This window comes from Miscanthus floridulus, chromosome 2 (assembly GCF_019320115.1).
Source record: "Miscanthus floridulus cultivar M001 chromosome 2, ASM1932011v1, whole genome shotgun sequence".
In the NCBI taxonomy this organism is placed as follows: domain Eukaryota; kingdom Viridiplantae; phylum Streptophyta; class Magnoliopsida; order Poales; family Poaceae; genus Miscanthus; species Miscanthus floridulus.
The window spans coordinates 176,237,555-176,253,415 of record NC_089581.1 but is presented as its reverse complement, the minus strand read 5'-3'; the positions used below and the strand labels follow the sequence as shown (position 1 = coordinate 176,253,415).

The 15,861-nt window shown below is 49.4% G+C and overlaps 2 pseudogenes; both read right to left on the bottom strand.

Moving 5' to 3' along the window:
- Positions 1-928: 928 nt before the first annotated feature.
- On the bottom strand, positions 929-12,472 carry LOC136537497 (uncharacterized; annotated as a pseudogene).
- A 189-nt stretch (positions 12,473-12,661) lies between these two features.
- LOC136540798 (uncharacterized) lies at positions 12,662-13,854 on the bottom strand (annotated as a pseudogene).
- Between the last annotated feature and the right edge of the window lie 2,007 nt (positions 13,855-15,861).

Sequence of the window (15,861 nt, the reverse complement as noted above, 5' to 3'; positions counted from 1 at the left end):
CCGTTAGGGCTCTGCTTTATAGAGATCCTGTTGTCGGACCGTCCCGTGGTCCTGCTTGGGGAGGCGAAGGGTTGGCTGCCCATGTGGGCGCCTTAATTGCCGCGTCCAGAGCGGGTCAGTGGCGGGCCATACCCAGGCAGTGTCCAGTTTGATCGGGGAGGAACGCCTCGTCGACTGGGGCGTGTCCCGTCAGTTCCGGTGCGTCCCCTCAGGTATTAATCAGCATTGATTTTTTATTGTAAAGAGGAGAAGGGAGGGGTATTCATCTAACCTTTTGCCTTTCCTTAGCTGCAGTGGCTCTTCTTTAAATAGGGAGGGGGAGGGGAGTTCCTATCCCACCTCATCTTCTGCCTCTGAGCCGCTATGTCTCCTTCTTCTTCCTTTCCCCCGAATACATCTGTGCGTCGTGGCGGTCCCTGAGTGAGGAAGAGTAATGCCCGAGGGAGAGAAAAAACTCACAAATTCGTTCATGAATCTGGAGTGTGATGTCGAGCTAGAGGATGAGATGGTGTATGCCGCCCTTAGTGAAGGGTCGCTACTGCCAAAGGAGAAGGGACGCTGGGGGGCGCCGTGCGTCGTCGACTTCGCCGTTGTTCGCCGTGCTCCTTCTTTGGCGGGAGGGGTTCCCTGCCTTGACGCCGTTGTCAGGGTTGTGACCGGCGATGATGGCGTAGTCCCTAGACGCCCTGGCAGAGACGTCGCTATCAGGATCGCGGTCGTCGACGATGGCGTAGTCCCCGGACGCCCAAGCAGAGGCGTTGTAGATGATGGCACCTTCGAGGATCCTACGAAGCGGCAGAATGTCGTCGATGGAAAGTGTGGCGCGGCGACCGGGGTAGACGAGCTAGCTCGTGTACACGCCCCGGACGTCGCCGATGGAGAGCGTGGCGCGACGGTCGCAGTAGACGAGCTGGCCCGTGTACACGCCCTAGTCGCCGCCAATGGAGAGCGTGGCGTGGCGGTCGCAGTAGACGAGCTGGCCCATGTACACGCCCTGGTCGCCGCCGATGGAGAGCGTGGTGCGACGGTCGCAGTAGTACCTGTAGTAGGCTAAGCAGAGACCGGTATTGAAATAATTTTATGGGGGAAGCCCCTGAGTAAGCAGTCCTGAATTTACAAGTATATTAGTCCTTTTGTAATGAGCAAATTTGCACAAAAAATGGACAAAACTTCATCTATTGCCTATGGTAAAAAGGATAAAACTTCATCTATTGCCTATGGCAAGTAGTTTCATAAGTTTCTCTCTTTTTTGTAGAAACGGTTTTAGTGTCCTCTGACCCTTCTCACAATCTAAGTCGTAAAAAACTAAGAACGTGGGCGAATCAGTTCTAAAATGAGCTAGTGAGCAAAGGGGTCGCAGTCGTCGGGGCGCGGGCCTCCCGCAGTCCTACTAGTTGTATTCAGAATTTGTTCCCAAAATCTTAGCCCTTAGGACTTATTTATGAGAAGAATGGAAAGCCTAGCGAATGTTCGCAGCTATAATATAGGAGGTTTTTTGCAAGCGTAATAGTTGTATTTCATATGTCACATGCCAGCCCCTGAGTGAGGTCTGACCCCTCATGATTTGTAGGGGTCGGAAGTCACTAAGGATCGGGGTCTTATTATGACAAAAACTGATAAGGAATAGTGTATGCTTTAAGGATAAAAACGACGTAGCTGCTCAATGTTCCAGGCGTTGGTGAAGACTTCGCCGTTGATGGTTTTCAACCGATAGGCGCCTGGGTGAAGTACTTCCACGACGACGTAGGGCCCTTCCCAGGGTGGGGAGAGTTTGTAGCGGTCCTTGTTGCTCTGCACAAGATGGAGGACGAGGTCTCCGACGTTGAAGGCTCGACCTCGCACCCGTCGGCTGTGGTACCGCCGCAACGCTTGTTGGTACCTAGCTGAACGGAGGAGGGCGATGTCGCGGGCTTCATCCAGCTGGTCCATGGCGTCTTGGTGGGATGCCTCGGCTCCCTGCTCGTCGTACGCTCTGACCCTTGGTGCTCCATAGTCAAGGTCCGTCGTAAGAACGGCCTCGGAACCGTAGACCATGAAGAAAGGTGTGTAGCCGGTGGCCCGGCTAGGAGTTGTCCTTAGGCTCCAGAGCACGGCTGGGAGCTCAGCGAGCCAGCGTGCGCCGAACTTGTTCAATCGGTTGAAAATTCTGGGCATTGAGGCCATGAAGGAGCATGCCGTTTGCGCGCTCGACCTGCCCATTCATCCGGGGGTGTGCGACGGCTGCCCAATCGATCCGGATGTGTTGTTCGTCACAGAATCGAATGAATTTCCTACCGGTGAACTGCGTGTCGTTGTCTGTGATGATGGAGTTTGGGACTCCAAAGCGATGGACGATGTCGAGGAAGAACAGAACAGCTTGCTCGGATTTGATTGTGGATATTGGTTGGGCCTCGATCCATTTTGTAAACTTGTCTATGGTGACAAGCAGGTGGGTAAAGCCTCCGGGCGCCTTTTTGAGTGGCCCAACCAGGTCGAGTCCCCAGACCGCGAAGGGCCTACGTGATGGGGATCATCTGGAGAGCCTTGGGCCAGGAGGTGTGTTTGCCGAGCGTAATACTGGCACCCTTCGTAGGTGCGTATAATTTGCTCGGCATCGGCTACCGCGGTGGGCCAGTAGAAGCCTTGCCGGAATGCATTCCCAACCAAGGTTCTCGGTGCGGCATGATGACCGCATACTCCACTGTGGATGTCTCCCAGCAGGAGTTTTCCCTATTCGCTAGGGATACAGAGTTGCAGAATTCTGATGTGACTTCGTTTGTAGAGTTCGCCCTCTATAAGAACGAAGGACTTGGCGCGTCGTGCGAGCCGTCGGGATTCCGTCTTGTCTGCCGGTAGTATGTCGTGGAGGAGGTAGTTGAGGTAAAGCGTTCTCTAGTCACCGGGAGGGTCGGACTCCCCTACTGGGTCCTCTTCAAGCTCCATGACCTCAAGGTCGGGCGGCGTAGTTGGTGGATCGGCCCCCGGGGTCAGACTAGAGAGGCCGTCGTTGGCTTGTTCCGACCCTACATAGCGTACTGAGTGTTTGTGTTGATCACTGGCGAAGGCGCCTATTGGGACTGGCTCTCGGCTAGACGCTGCTTTTGCGAGCGTGTTGGCTGCTTCGTTGAGGCGCCTGGGGATGTGATTGAGTTCGAGGCCGTCGAATTTATCCTCTAGTTGTCAGACCTCTTTACAGTATGCTTCCATCTTGGCGTCGTGGCAGCATGACTCTTTCATGACCTGGTTGATGATCAGCTGAGAGTCGCCCCTGACGTCGAGGCGTCGGATGCCCAGCTCGATGGCGATTCGTAGGCCATTTATGAGTGCTTCGTATTCTGCAGTATTGTTTAATGAGGGGAAAAGGAGCCGAACCATGTACCTCATGTGGACCCCAAGGGGAGATACAAAGACCAGTCCTGCTCCAGCGCCCTTCTTCATCAGCGATCCGTCGAAGTACATTGTCCAATACTCTTGATCGACGGCTGCTGGTGGCATCTGGACCTCGGTCCACTTCGCGATGAAGTCAGCTAGTGCCTGAGACTTGATCGCCGTTCGAGGGGGCATAGGAAATGCCCTGATCCATCAGCTCGAGTGCCCACTTTGCGGTTCTTCCCATAGCGTCATGGCTACGAACGACCTCGCCGAGGGGGAACGACGTCACCACTGTCACGGGGTGTGACTCGAAGTAGTGGCGTAGCTTCCTTTTGGTGATGAGGACGGTGTAGAGGAGTTTCTGGATCTGGGAGTAGCGGGTTTTGGAGTCGGATAACACCTCGCTGATGAAATACACAGGGCGCTGTACCTTGAAGGTGTGCCCCTCTTCCTCTCGCTCTACTACTAAGGCAGGAGCTAACCACTTGGGTGGTGGCCGATATATACAGTAGGAGGGATTCTCCATTGCATGGAGGGACTAGGACTGGCGGTTTAGTTAAAAATTGTTTAACCATGTCAAGCGCTTCCTGAGCCTTGGCTGTCCACTCGAAGCGGTCGGCTTTCTTCAGGAGTCGATAAAGGGGGAGTCCTCGTTCGCCAAGGCGCGAAATGAATCAGCTGAGGGCGGTGAGGCACCCTATGATCCGCTGAACCCCCTTTATGTTTTGGATCGGGCCCATTCTTGTGATGGCTGATATTTTCTCTGGGTTGGCTTCGATGCCGCGCTCAGAGACGATGAAACCGAGTAGCATGCCCCTCGGGACCCCGAAAACATATTTTTTGGGATTGAGTTTGATGTCGTTTGCCCGAAGTTTCGCAAAGGTTTGTTCAAGGTCGGCGACAAGGTGGTTAGCTCGCTTGGATTTGACTACGATGTCGTCGACATAGGCCTCAACGGTTCGCCCGATGAGGTCTCCGAAGCAATTAAGCATACAGCGCTGGTACGTTGCCCCAGCATTCTTCAGACCGAACTGGCATTGAAATGTAGCAAAATGATCTGAAGGGAGTGATAAAATATGTCGCGAGCTGGTCGGACTCTTTCATCGTGATTTGATGGTAGCCGGAGTATGCGTCAAGGAAGCAGAGGGTTTCGCACCCCGAGGTGGAATCGACTATTTGGTCTATTCGTGGCAAAGGAAATAGATCCTTTGGACATGCTTTGTTGAGGCTGGTATAATCGACACACATTCTCCATTTCCCGCTCTTTTTTTGGACAAGAACAGGATTTGCTAACCACTCTGGGTGGTATACTTCCTTAATGAATCCTGTGGCCAGTAGTTTGGCAATCTCCTCGCCGATGGCCCTGCGTTTCTCCTCGTCGAAGCGGCGTAGGCGTTGTTTCACCGGTTTGGAGCCCAGGAGGATCTGGAGAGTATGCTCGGTGACCTCCCTCAGGATGCCCGGCATATCTAAGGGTTTCCACGCAAAGATATCTTTGTTGGCGCGGAGGAAGTCAACGAGCGCGCTTTCCTATTCGGAGGAGAGCGCGGTCCTAACATGGGCTTTTTTGCCCTCGGAGCCACTGGGATCCAAGAGGACCTCCCTGGAGCCTTCTGCTGATTCGAATGACCCGGTTGATTTCTTTGCGTCGGGTGCCTCTTCGACGACCTTCTCCCTAAGGGTGGCGAGCTCTCCGGAGGCGATGACTGCGGACGCGTGTCCGCAGCATTCGACCTCGCACTCGTAAGCGCGCTGGAAGGAGGTGCCGATGGTGATGACTCCGCGGGGGCCCGGCATTTTCAGCTTTAGGTACGTATAATTGGGCATGGCCATGAACTTCGCGTAGCATGGTCGCCCCAATATGGCGTGGAAAGTCCCCGGGAACCCCACTACATCGAAGGTGAGGGTCTCAGTCTGGTAATTGGACCGATCCCCAAAAGTGACAGGCAGGTCGATCTGCCCCAGTGGCACGGCTTGCCTCCCAGGTACGACGCCATGGAAAGGTGCTCGGATGGGACGGAGGTTCGTTCGGTCGACGCCCATCTCGTCGAGCGTCTTGGCGTACATGATGTTGAGGCTGCTTCCCCCATCCATCAGTACCTTGGTGAGCCGCTTTGGACCGACGATCGGATCGACGACAAGCGGGTACCTTCCCGGGTGTGGGATGGCGTCCGGGTGGTCGGTCCGGTCGAAGGTTATGGCGGATTCTGACCACCGGAGAAAGGCTGGCGTGGCTGGTCCGGCGGTATAAACCTCACGACGTGCGACCTTCTGGCGGCGCCTGGAGTCATAGGCCGTTGATCCTCCGAAGATCATGAGGGCGCCGGTCGGCGTTGGGAAGGTGTCGTCCTTCTCCTCCGTGTCGTCGGTGGTGGGGACAGGCTCCTTCCCCTGCTCCCCCTTGTTAAGGCCCCTCGGCCAGGTATTTGCGCATGAGGCCGCATTCCTTGTATAGGTGCTTGGCCGGGAAGGCGTGGTTCGGGCATGGCCCCTCGAGCATTTTCTCGAAGTGGTTCAGGAGTGCCCTCCGCGGGCTTCCAGGCCACCTTTGCGGTCGGCAGCGGCCATGAGCGAGTTGTCGCGTCGTTGCTTCTTATTTTTCCCTTTGGCGGGACGGTTGGAGGCGCCTTCGCCGGACGTCCTCATCCCGCCTTGTCTTTCCTGTCGGAGCGATCAAAGATGGCTCCGACCGCCTCCTCTCCAGAGGCGTGACTGGTAGCGATGTCCAGGAGTTCCTTGGTAGTCCGCGGGCCCCTTCGTCCTAGCTTGTGGACCAGGGATTCATAGGTCGTCCCGGACAGAAAGGCTCCTATCACGTCGACGTCGGCGACGTTCGGGAGCTCGTTGCATTGTCGAGAGAAGCGCCGGATGTACCCGCGGAGGGTTTCATCGGCCTTCTGGCGGCAGTTCTTGAGGTCCCATGGGTTTTCGAGGGCGTTTGTACGTGCCCTGGAAGTTGCCCACGAAGATCTCCATCAGATCGGCCCAACACTGAATAGCATTGGACGGTAGGTGCTCGAGCCATGCTCGCGCCGAATCGGCCAAAAACAGCGGGAGATTGCGAATAATGAAGTTGTCGTCACTCGCTCCACCGGCCTGACATGCAAGCCGATAGTCTTTGAGCCAAAGCCTGGGATTTGTTTCGCCAGAATATTTTGAATGTTGGTAGGCAGTCGATACCTTAGGGGGAACGTAGCGTTGAGGATGTGTCGACCGAAGGCCTGAGGGCCTGGTAGGCCAGGGCTCGGGCTCCGGTCCTCGTTGCTGTTGTAGCGCCCGCCACGTCGGGGATGGTAGCCGTGGCATGCCGCTTCACCATCATCACCGTGGGCATGTCTCCGGGCGTCGATGGTGCTGCGTACGTCACGGTCACGGCCGAGGCGTTGATGCACTGGGACGGACGGAAAGCTGTCTGCCGCCTGGCGGTGTTTGGTGGATGGACGCGTCTTTGGTGGGACGCATCGAGGGCGCACGCCGGCTGGTGTCGGGTTCACGTCGTTGAGACAACGAACTTTCCGCCTGCTGCACCGCCGCCCGCTCGAGCAACGTGCGAATTTCTCGATGGGCGTGGCGATCCTCAGACGTCGCGGCCTCTAGAAGGCCCCAGCAGCAAGGCGGTTGCTGCGGCGATGTTCTGACTGGCTCGGGCAAAGTGAGGAAGGGCCCCATCAGTCGGTGAGGATCCTTTGGTGCACGGTGCGGGCCGTGGCGCGCGCACGCCCCCCGTCTTTGCGGCGTTCAATCTCGCGATTGATGTCCGCTGTACTCTCGGACGAGCCCTTGCCGGCCTCATCGATCTCTTGCTGACAGGCCCTCAGCTGCTCCATCCCTAGGCGAGATGGGGCTGCCGTCTCATCCCCGGATCCACAGTCAGGGTTGTTTGTGGGGGTCACCTCTTCCCCGGGGACACTTTCGACATGACCCTCGGGGGTCTGTGTCATGAAGCATTCCCGAGAAGGGTGGTGGCTCCCCCTACTGGAATCCGAGCTAGGAGAACGATCCTGGTTCCTCGTTGAGGAGCCCGTAGAGAGTCTCCGTATCCTGCTCAATCGCCCCCATGAACTCGATGTCCGTGGGTGTTTGAACCATACGTAGCGCCAGAAGGCGGCCAGTGGTCGCCGCAGCATTGCGGAGACCGATCGGAAACGCTGTCGGGGCGCTCCGTACGGACCCTCCCAGGCATAAGGCGGCATTGTGAGAAGCCTCCCTTGATGACGGGACTCCCAGGGAGTTGCCCGGTGGACCATCGAGCCTAAGACGGCTAAGGTTGATGGAAGGGGGAGATGGGGCGGCTGAGTGAGTCAGCGCCAGCTCTCCTCCTAGTGTCATGATGAAGTCTAGGTCACCGAAACGCACAGTGTGCGCCTAGGGCCCAGGTGATTGCGTGGGTGGCCATCCGAGGCCTGATTTGGAACGCGCAAAGCCCCTACCTGGCGCGCCAACTGTCGGTGTTTCGTACAAGCACCGGCAAATAAATTTATGGTAATGCGCATTAGGCCTGGATGGAGCGCTAAAGGACACAGGATTTATACTGGTTCGGGCCAAATGTCCCTACGTCCAGTTTGCTGCTGCTTGTGTTATTAGCACCAGCGAACGGTCTGTAGTAAAGGGTACAAACGATCGAGAGAGGGACTGGTCCCAAGTCTCTGATGAAAGGGTTGAAAGGAGGTCAAGAGCTTCGTAGCCGCTTGACTGTGTGTATCTGTCCAGTGGTCTCCCTTTTTCCTCCTCCCTCTATGGGAGAAGCGCATCCCCTTTTATAGATCAAGGGGCTGGCTTTACACGGATAAGGGCTTTAGCTAATCTTGTGGTTCATGTCTACCCAGTTCAGGTCCTTTATTCTGATGAGTGCTAAGGAAGATAAGTGCCTACAACACTGTTGATATCCCTGTAGAGTGTCAGGTTGATTACAGAATGCTGTCCCTGCTTAGGGTATGGGCTGTAGTACAGTGGTTTTGACTTATTAGCCTTTCCCATCCTTGCTCCTCACGTCTTCCAGTTTTTGTGAGTCTTCGTCGGAGTGTCGAGGGATCGGGGTTCGGAGTAACACCGAGGTCAAGGCCTTCTAGCTTTGGACCTGAGGGGTCGGGAAGCGGGCGCCGCTCCCTCAGGTCTACAGCGTGGTGACGGAATTCCCGTCGTTCATGGAGATAGCAAATCTTCTTCTGGAGTGTAGCGGTTGTCGTATATCTTCGTCGGGTTCCGTGTCCCAGGATTGAAGGTGGCGCCTACAATTCTACAGGGCGAGGAGCACGCACCTGTACAACCTTTCGGGCCCTGCGGCGCCCAGAAGGGTCTAAAGCACCCGTCCCATCCTCCCCTGGTAGTACTTTTCCTGTCAGGGCGCAGGGTATGGTTCTTGGAGCCATGGTTGACCCGAACGTCTTGTCTTGCCCTGTTTCTATCATCCTGAGGGAACAGGGAGAAGTGGTCAGGTAAGGTGGATCCATACTTTAGATACGGAGCAGGGTGAGGCTCGTTCCTCGCCATCGGGTGAAGCAGGAGACCAATCCCTATCTCCTGGGCGAGACCGACCCTGCCCCTCTGGGGTCGGGCGAGGCGGAAACTATCCCTCAGCCCTCGGATGAGACCGAGTCCGCCCTAAAGGCAGTCGGGCGAGACGGACACTAATCCTCGGCCCTCGGGCGAGACCGAGCCCGCCCTAAAGGAGTCGGGCGAGACGGAGCTTATCCCTTGGCCCTCGGGAGAAACCGAGTTGGTCCCAAAGGCGTTGGGCGGGGCGGAACCAAACTCCTGTTATTCGAACAAGGGATGAAACGGCGCCCTTATGCGTCCAGAAGTTTTTCACATTTCGGTGGTTATCGATTCCACCTTCTGGGGTACCCCGGTATTAGGTCCCCGACAAACATAGATCTGTCAAAAAAAAACAAATTACCATACAAAGCAAATCCAACAGAATATCCAGATCTAAAACAAACATGAAGGCTGTTGAGCATAAATAATAAGTTGTTTGTCCCATTTAACCATGGTATATTGATGCCCATGGTATAAGATAAGCTTCTAAAAACATGGAGAGTCAGCTGTAAGTCTCATGGAAGAACACACACCCTTCGGAACTCTCCCCATATATAGTCGATTGAAGAATTTATATGATCTATATCACTGACCACCTAACAAACAATAATCAAGGTACCAAAGCTTTAAAAGGAGTCTTCTACTTGTTGTATCTAATAGTAATCTCTTGCTTCCACGAGATCACATCTGGCACAAATCTTAGATTAAATTTAGGTATAAAATGAAAGGGTTCTACACAGCTATGCAGCAACTTGATAGAAACACAAACGTTCTGCACAAACGAACGAAGCAAATTTGTCTTGTACTACCTTAGTATCCTTAGGTTCTCCAAAACCTGAAACATAAAAATTGGACTTGCAAGTGTTAATGAGCATGAAAAACTGAACCAAAGAATCAAAACTGAACTAAAAAGTGAACTCTTCAGTTGGTTAGTTATGAAACATGTTAAGTTATAAATCAATATGTCAGTTTAAAAGCTTTGATTAGTTATGAAACTAGTTAGTGCCTTCACAGGCTCTATCCTATCTCTTGCAAAAAAAAACATGTTGAGTGGGCCTCTGTCAGCGCTGCTGCCATTACAGAAACATTAACAGAAGCAATTAATGAAACATGCTTTGAAGGTACAGTACGTCCTTCACTTTGATAGAATTTGTTGTTCTGGTATTTCTGCCTACTAGAAAGACTACAGCTAGATGTCAAGAGAAGGATTTCACCAAATACAAGAACTAGGATGCTATTAAAAATTTGACATCCTTTTAAACTTGCAGGTATCCTTCGGCAACTTATAAAAAATCCTTTGGCAAAAAAAAGAGAAAAAGAAAATTGTACAAGCACTATTATCAATCTACTGAATGGTCTGCATAGTCACTAACTCACTATCTTCAAAAGGAAAATGTACAGCTCCAGTTACAAGACTGAAACAGATTCATTTCAGGAAAGTAAGATAGGAACCATGATAGCCATAAATCAAGCAACAAAGTAGATAGCAAGATTGATAAGTAAGCAAGCAGCTTCTAAACAAATAGTGCAGTGAAAATTGAGCCCCTACTTGACTATCATGGAGTGTGCGGTTCAGTAACACAATAAAAAGTTGAGCCCCTAAACTAATAGAAGGAAAAAATCAAGTTTTTAGCAATTAAGTAGACTGGCCTGTTAGACCATCGCATTTTTGAGCCAAACCAAAGTTGCTTCTCGATCTAGTTCACAACCACTTAGGAAGGCCTCTCTATTTTCTTTGCTCTTGATGAACACTGCAAATGCCTTTGCCTTTTCTTCCTTTGTCACTTCCATTGTGCTCAAAACGGATATACACCTTTTGATAGAGAAGTCATTACCTTGAGCAACCTCCTTTTCTTTGGCTAGATCTGCAGACTCATCTTGTACTTGCTTAGTCCTCATGTCTAGGTATCTCCCCATCATTTCTTCAATCCTTTCACCCTTCTTAGGTCTCTTTTCTTCCTTTTCATGTTTTTTGCTTGATGTAGTAGTAGTAGTTCTTCGCTGCCTGCTTCTTTCAACAACTACGACCTCATTTTCTTCATCTCGTGATAGAGAACCTCGTTGTTCATTTCTTTCAACAGCTACAACCTCACTTGCTTCCTCTTGTATCTCAGTGATTGAATCATCTTCATCTAGTACTTCATGAACCTCAATGTTGTCCAAGTCATCTACATCACAAAATTGTCGAAGTGGTGCTTCCTCTTGTGGTGGCTCAAGAGAAGTCAGATTGTAAGTACCTTCAGCCAAATGACCTACACGATAACAAGGAAATAGCTATAGAAAGTGGTCTTTCCTCATGAAATTCAAGTATAAAGAGAATCAATATAGTTATGACAACTAGGAGTTAATTGGGGGGGGGGATATCGTGCAGAGCAACTAGTAGTGCATAACTGAAGAAAACTCATCACAATATAGATGAGAAGAACATGATATAGAGTTGTTCTAACATCTATAAATTGTGACAAGTAGAAGCATATAACCTAACTCTAAAACTAGCATATTGTTGCTTAGTCATCAGCACTAGGAGAAAAGCATTACTGTAACTAGCATATTGTTACTTAGTCATCAGCACTATAAAAAATACTTGATCAAAGACTGCTAGACAAGTCAAGTGAATCACAGGATAATATAGAGTAGCAAGATAGAAACAAACAAATACTAAAGTGAGAAGCTAAAAGAATATATTGATTGGCACTGTTTGCAGCTATAGAAAGTGAACCTACCATCATAAAGCTCTCCCAAAGCATCAAATAGTGGAAAATCTTGCCTTACTGTTGTGGAACTTCCTAATTTTAGGGAATGTCTGCACATTCAAAGAGAACCATTGATCAAATATGAGGTTATCACTATGAGGATATCCATAGAATTACTTCAAGAAATCAACTTATAATTTCAAGGTTATCCCACATAGATGGCGATCCTTCAACCATATGCATATCTTCATTCCAGGTGGCCCCACTCTGCCTCCTTGCCTCTTTGAGCATCCTATAGTCTTTCTTTAGCTGTCCTTCTTTGTCTTGAATCTGACTCTTTGTGTAGTTGACATACTTATTCCTCAGATGGAACTCCTTCACCATTTTATTCCACCCTTCAGGGGTCCATCCGTTGTCACCTCTGTAGCCACTATCTTTATACTCATGGAGAATGTCTACTAGGGACTTCTCAAGGGCTGAATTCTAGTCCGCTCTTTGCTTTACTACTACGTAAACCATGGTCAGACATCAAGTTACCAAAAATCAGCAAATAGAAATAACAATAAAGAAATGCCAGTTTATAGGTTACAGGTTTACTAAAACTACTATAATAGCACATGGTGGAATAAACTGTATAGAAGAGAATTACTTCAAGAAAGTTCTTTTTAGTAGCAAACAACTACAAAGAAATAACAACAATAATAGCAGAGAAATAACAGCAATAATAGCAGAGAATTAAACACCATACCTCTCGGAGAACCTCCAGTCTTGTTTGCCTTACTGCATTTAGGAGAAGCCTTCTTTTTAATACCACTCATTGTACCCAAGAACCGGTGCAACTTTGGTGACGCCCTTGCAATCATATTGAGCTTCGAGGAGCCTTTTCCAACCATCGCTGTCAAATATGACACACGTCTATTCACTTATTACAAGCTTATTCAATTATTACAGGCCAAGTTTATTACAAGCTTATTCATGATAAAAGCTTATTACAACCTATTCAAAGACTAAAAAGAAGTCTCTGCTTAATTACAATCCATGCTTATTACAAGCTTATTAACTTATTACAGCCTATTCAAAGATTAATTTAAATGTTGCTGGTACTGAACTCACATTTCTTGGGCGATGGTGTCTCTTAAAGCGTTGCCTTGTACTGAACCCACATTTAGGTTATTCATTTGATTACCACTTGGTACAGCAACAAAGTTTCTTGGAGGGATATTATCCGGCTGATGATCTAACCATTCCTCATCTCCATGAAGTAATCGGATCAGATTATGGAAGATGGAAGCAGCTATAGGTATCTTTACTTGATTTTCCAACATGTGGAATGTGGCAACTTTCAGAATGGGGAAGCGCTTCTTAAGCACCCCCAAAGCCCTTTCCACATGGTTCCTCAGTAGTGCGTGACAGTGGTTAAAGAGCTCCTTTGGGTTCTGCGGCCTTCGATGTCTAGCCCCAAATTCTTTCAAATGGTATCGAACTCCCCGATATGGAGCAAGAAAAGATGGAGTATTTGCATACCCTCCATCAACTAGATAGAATTTGCCTAGAGGTACTTGGAAGCCCTTGCTCTTAGCTGATCGTAGCACTCTATAATCTGTAGCTGATCCCTCCCATCCACTAGAAATGAAAGTGAAGTTGAGATCGAAATCACATGCCACCATCACATTAATGCTTAGTGTGCCCTTCCTATTTCTAAAAGGAGAAGCTTTCTCAGAGGCTATGGAAATAGGAATATGAGTTCCATCAATGGCACCTAGACAATTCTTGAAAAATGGATAGAATCTAGGATTGTCTTGGATTTTTTATGCACTTGATTAGGATCAGGAGCTTGAAGGTAACAGCGAGAGAGTGCAGGAATGACCACCTTGAAGAAGTGGTTGATGTGATGATGGAAGGTGTCATTGCTATTCCCAAAGAACACTTGGAGATCCTCATACGAGGCATTGTGACTTAACATGTATAGGAAGAAACCCAACTTCTCCTCCACAGTTATCCTAGTATCAACAACAAGCCTTTTGCTTCTAAGATAATTTGCTAATTCTCTAAAGATGCGTGGTTCCATCCTAAATGCAACTTGACAATTCTTGACATGTCCCTCGAGGAGTCTACGAACTTTAACCTCGCCTGTTTCTTCTGAAGTATGACATTTCTTCTTTTCCCCTCCTCTAGCAGAACTCATAAGATATAAGGCAGGGAAAATAAATAGCATCATGTCATCGTCTTCTTCCTCCCTCCTCTTTCTAATACGATCTCGTAGTGAGAGACGCATTGTAGGACTGAAGGCTGAAGCATACAATTTTATAGTCATATAGAAGCTAAATATTATTAACCATGTCATATAGAAGTTATATTATTGACCATGTCATATAGAAGCTGTAATAAAGATTATAGTCGTCTTATAGAAGCATATATAAACTTATAGTCATATAGAAGCTTTTGGAGTATCTTTTGGAGTTGGTACCGGATCCTAAGAAGGCGGAGGTTCACCTTCCCCAACTCTAAATGGGGCCGGAGAGATCTACAAGTAACAAGAAGCTATTTGATAAATCAAGACATCATCTAGATAATAATATAGAATTATTTGGCAAATCAAGACATTGACACTTTAGTACTTTACGAATTATTTACTGTCCGTTTTCAGTGTCACTTCACATGCACTGCAGGAACCATGAAAAATTTGAAAAGCATGCCTACTGCTCCAAAAAAATCTATAGGTCATCATATTGTGCCAGATTCCAGCACCAGTATCAAAGCATGGCCATGGTTTGGTAACATTCAATTCAAGTTGAGGACAAGGCATCCAATTCCAGTTACAAATTGCAACTAGCTGATAGAAGGAAAATAAAAATATTAAGCAAGAGAAAATTAAAAATTTAGTACTCAGAACTTGCAGTGTGAATTTCTTCAGAAAGCATTCTGTGGCAAGAGGATTATGCTCCACATGGTGCTATCGCTAGCTGATGAAATCCAGCGACTGTTGGCAGACAAGGATGTAGCACACATGAGCCGTCCTACACACTTGAACCTGTTCTGAAAGTGACGAGATGCTGCTACTACCAGTACTGTACCCAAGCTACTAGGAGTAGTATTCAGTTTGGAGTATTAGTTTGGCAGTCATCAATTGATGGTTTACATCATCCGTGCCTATAACCTTTACAAGTACAGTACTCCACTATCAATCTTATACTATCATGTATGTATCCAAATTAAAACAGTATTGCCGCACAAATGGAAAAGAAAACATCTAGGCTGGTGCTCAAAGAATAATAATGTCAGCGTGGCCTCATAGGGATTCCTCTTTAATTTCATCTCCTGAGATCTACTAAGAACACACACAAAGCGGCAGCTAGCTAGCATGGACCACTAGTTGTTCGACGACTCCTTCGGGAGAAGCATCTCATCGCTGCAGGCGGACATCTTCAACACGAGCTCTACTCCTCACGTCCTGGCCTCCTCGTGTATCCCGAACGGCACCCAAATATCCCAAATACTCCGGATCCAAGAAGAGACGCGCAAGAACCAAATCAAGAACCCTAAAATACATGTCCGGACGAAGGGGAGAGCGAGGGGATCAGCGGCGAGAAGGGCGAGGAAGGGGAAGGATGTACGCCTGGAGTCGATGGCGTCGTTGTCGCCGTCGCCGTCGCCTCGCGCCGCCCCGCCCCGCCGTCGCCTCCGCCGCGGGAGCTCGTGGTCGCCTCACCTCTGGTTCTCGCGTCGCGTCGTACCTCACGCCGCCTCCCTCCAGGATCCGATCCGGAGGGTAGGAGGTGTGGCTTTGTTCCGGGCCGTGGAGGGAGCGGAATGGCCAAACCTGGCCCGTTTCTTTTCTGGGCCGTATTTAACCGAACGATCAATCCTAGCCCGACCTGACTTCGAACCGGGCCATGTCAATCCGGGCGGATCAGGCCGCGTTCCGGGCCAAAACGAACGAGGTCTTAGGCTATGTTTAGTTGGGTGAATTTTGAGAATTTGGCTACTATAGCACTTTCGTTTTTATTTGGAAATTAGTATTCAATCATGAACTAATTAGGCTCAAAACGTTCGTCTCGCGATTTTCAACCAAACTGTGCAATTAGTTTTTTTCGTCTACGTTTAATACTCCATGCACGTATCGCAAGATTTGATGTGATAGATAGTGTAGCATTTTTTGGAAATTTTTTTTGCAGAACGACACTGTAGTCCAGTTCAAACTGTAGCAGCTCCTTTTCTTTCTTTCTTTCTTTTTTACAGCGCACGGTGCACGCTGCCGTGAACGGGGAAAAGGCAGCTGCAG